At 40.3% G+C, this 3,609-nt stretch overlaps 1 pseudogene; it reads left to right on the top strand.

The window, feature by feature from the left end:
- Window positions 1-140: 140 nt before the first annotated feature.
- On the top strand, window positions 141-640 carry LOC105743383 (annotated as a pseudogene).
- The last annotated feature ends 2,969 nt before the right edge of the window (window positions 641-3,609 follow it).

Below are 3,609 nucleotides of genomic sequence, written 5' to 3'. Positions count from 1 at the left end.
TAAGTGGATAAAATGTACATTAAGTACATACAGTGTAAATTAAGTAGACAAAATCAACCAATTCAAAGTCTTTGCTTACATTTGGTTGAAAACAATATCATTAACGGTGTAAAGGAGCCTTTCTGCCAGAACCGCCATTTTCTAGTAATTTGCCAAAATGACTAACACAAACAGCAAGAGGAGGAGAACCTGGTATATGTTCTCCAAGCCTTTTAGAAAACATGAGGTTGTTCCTTTGGCCACAGACATGAGAATCTACAAAAAGGGTGATATTGTGGACATCAAGGGAATGGATACTGTGCAAAAAGGAAGGCCTCACAAATGTGACCATGGCAAAACGGGACGAGTCTACAACTTTACCTAGCAGGCTGCTGGCATTGGTGTAAACAAGCAAGTGAAAAGCAAGATTCTTGCCAAGAGGATTAATGTGCATATTGAGCATATTAGACACTCAAAAAGTCTTGATAGCTTCTTGAAACATGTCAAGGAAAATGATCAGAAAAAGAAGGAAGCCAAAGAGAAAGGTACCTGGGTTCAGCTGAAGCCCCTAATTGCCCCTCCCAGAGAAGCTCACTTTGTGAGGACCAATGGAAAGGAACCTGAGTTGTTGGAACCTATTCCCTATGAATTCATGGCATAAACTAGGGGTGTTGCTCTACCATTCAGCACCCAATTGACAGCTTACATATTCTAGGTCCTATGTAAGAATAAAATCATCCTGTGTTGTAAGGGTGGTTTTCTTAGTTGAACAGGAATGTGGTGCCTTCTTACCTCAGAAATATTTGCAGCAGATTTTCACTGTGTGTAGTAATTGTGTCTAGTCTTTACTCTTCAGTGTTTTTCTTGCTGAAAGATATTGCTGAGGGTTAGGGTTAGGGTTAGTATACCCAAATATTCAAATATTTATAAAATATTTATATTGGCTTGAAGATCCTGTAAATCATCATGGGGAAAAGATGTACCAAAATAAATGGAAGTCACTTCAGAAACAAATATTAGTCCATTTCAGTTAAATAGTTTAAAGCAAAAAAGTATTAAAAAGAGTATATAATTAAAGAATATTCACTATTATATAACATTTTCTTGATATTTTAGTAATAAATTGATGGATTTTTATGCATTATTACCTATTTTTGCTGGTCACTAAATGGAACACAGGAAAGTATTTAAATTTACATTATTAGGACTGTTAAGGGCTGGCCAGAGAGTTTAGTGGATTAAAGCACCTGTTTAGGCAGTAACAGGGGACAGGGTTTCCATCCCTAGTGTGGGACATGCTGAGACTGTGACTGACTCTGGGTATGGTGGTGTGCGCCTGTAATCCCAGCACTTGAGAGGCTGAAAACAAGAGGATCACTATGAGTCTGAACTGTGTAATGAAACCTTGTAGATCCTGCACTAAATATATAAAAAAGACTATTAAAGGAAAATCAATAAATATTTCTTTTAGTCTTATAGTTCTAGCACCTCTTGCTATCAACACATTTGTAAACTCACTTTTTTTTATATAAAGGCAGGATGGACACAGTGGAGGTTTTGAATATCTATTGGAAGCATCCATTTAATTTCTGTTCTTTCCCATCATCCAGAGGAAAACTGAACAGATAAAGAAGTGAGAAATGATTCACAAAAGCAGATTTCTTTTTTTGGGGGGGGCTAGCTCAGCCCACTCTGGGGGTGGGGCTGGTGTGGCATGTGGTGCTGAGGATCAATTCGCAGTCCTTGTGCTTTGCCTAAGCTTGCCTCAGCAGGCGCTTTAGACCACTGAGCTATCTCTCCAGCCCATGATTCACAGAAGAAACAAAAGAGGACAGATGCATGGATATCCCTTCTCTTTAGATTGGACAGAATGATAACTGCCATCAAAAAGGGGGAAGCCTGGCCTTTTCCTCCGTTAAATGAAGTCTGGACTCTGGGTCTCCAACTAAGCACATGCTCTAAGCATGCAGAAACTCACGAATGGGGAGCAAGGATCACAGCTGCGCTACCTGAAAACCCTCCAAAACAGAAGGCAATCTCTGTCTCTGTCCATGTTTAGAGTGCTGACATGTCTCATAACTGCCACAAGGAAAGTTCAGGAGCATCAAGGAGGATGTCCTGGTGCACCTCAGCAGGGACTGGTGTCTGCCGCCACACAGGCCAAATATCCGGACACTGTTCATTTCCTCTTCTGTGTTCTCTTCCTTCTTTTCCCCCTAGACCTTCACACTCCTGAAAAAAACTCCTTAACCTTTCCACTTTAACTCTTGAATCTTCAAACAGTTGGAAATGGTTCCCATAGGAAGAAGTGTAGCTTGCTGATTGCAGGCAGGAGCACTAGAGTCATGGGCACCGCCTGAGCTCCATTCCAGTCTTGCCACTATCTGAGGCAGGATCACCAAGCACTAAGTCCTCTAAGCACCTGAAGGGTTGCTGTGAGAATGGAGGGAGGATGCATGCAGAAGGGCCAGGGTAGGCCTCAGCATGCAGCATGTGTGCAATAAATGTTGCACACTGTCATTCCACCTCGTCATAAATCACGTTCAGATTTGAGAGGTCATGGCATAAAAGCCTCAAAATAATCTCCTTATTAATTATGGGGTGACACCATTCCAGCATCACCGGCTGCTGTATACCATAAAAGGACAGTTTTCATTGCCTCTCTGAACAGAAATGAATGTGGCTTCAAAATAACAGATAACCATTTACAACCATGATTGGGAAAGGAGAGGAATTTACTTTTTGAGGTTGATTTATATGATGGCTGTAAGAGGCTGCCGGCAGAATTCCTGAAGAGGCACCCAACTCCCAAGTGGAGCAGTGGAAATCCTTCGATTGCTGCATTCCAAAACCTCCATCAAAGTGTTTATTTGGTCTGAAGGCCTAACTGGCTTGTCCTTTCCAGAGGTTTTACAGCAAATAGTTTATCCTTGGGTTCAAGAATTCATATCACCAGTGAAACTTTTTCTCATCAGAGTAAAATATCTGAGTTTCAACAGTGAGGAAATACATCCAGGCATTCCATGACTAGACTTCTCAGTACTGAAATAAAAAATTTCCTTTAAATCCTGTATGTACAAGCATTGATTCTTTGTTGTTTCTTCAGATTATTAAGCAAATCTTATCTCTTAGCTCCTTGTCCTTACAACGATATTCTATTAGTATTGTATAATTTTAGTTTCTTTAGAAATAAAGTTCTGCCATTTTGATTTCATGGCCAAAATTATACAAAATGGAAGCCATTGTTTGAAATACTAAACAATCAGATATCTGAATATAGAATGAAGGAAATTGTGGAAAACAAATGACTACTCAGAACTGAAACTCAAAACACACACACACACACACACACACACACACACACACACGAAAAAATAATCAAAATGTATTGACAAGACACCTAGTGATGCTGGGTATGGTACTATAGCCTGTATTCCCATCTATTCAAGGGGCTGAGCAAGAGAACTACAAGGATGAGGCCAGGCTGACCAACATCATGAGAAGACTGTCTTAAAACACACTAAGAAGGGTTGGGAATGTAGCTCTGTGGTAGAACACTTACCCAACATGTGTGAGGTCTTAGGTTCAATCTCCAACCTCTCTCTCTCTTTCTTTCTCTCTCTCTCTCTC

The sequence above is a fragment of the Octodon degus genome, unplaced genomic scaffold, assembly GCF_000260255.1.
Source record: "Octodon degus isolate 3935 unplaced genomic scaffold, OctDeg1.0 scaffold00121, whole genome shotgun sequence".
Lineage (NCBI taxonomy): Eukaryota > Metazoa > Chordata > Mammalia > Rodentia > Octodontidae > Octodon > Octodon degus.
The sequence above is the reverse complement of the archived record's forward strand: the minus strand, read 5'-3'. Positions and strand labels throughout refer to the sequence as shown.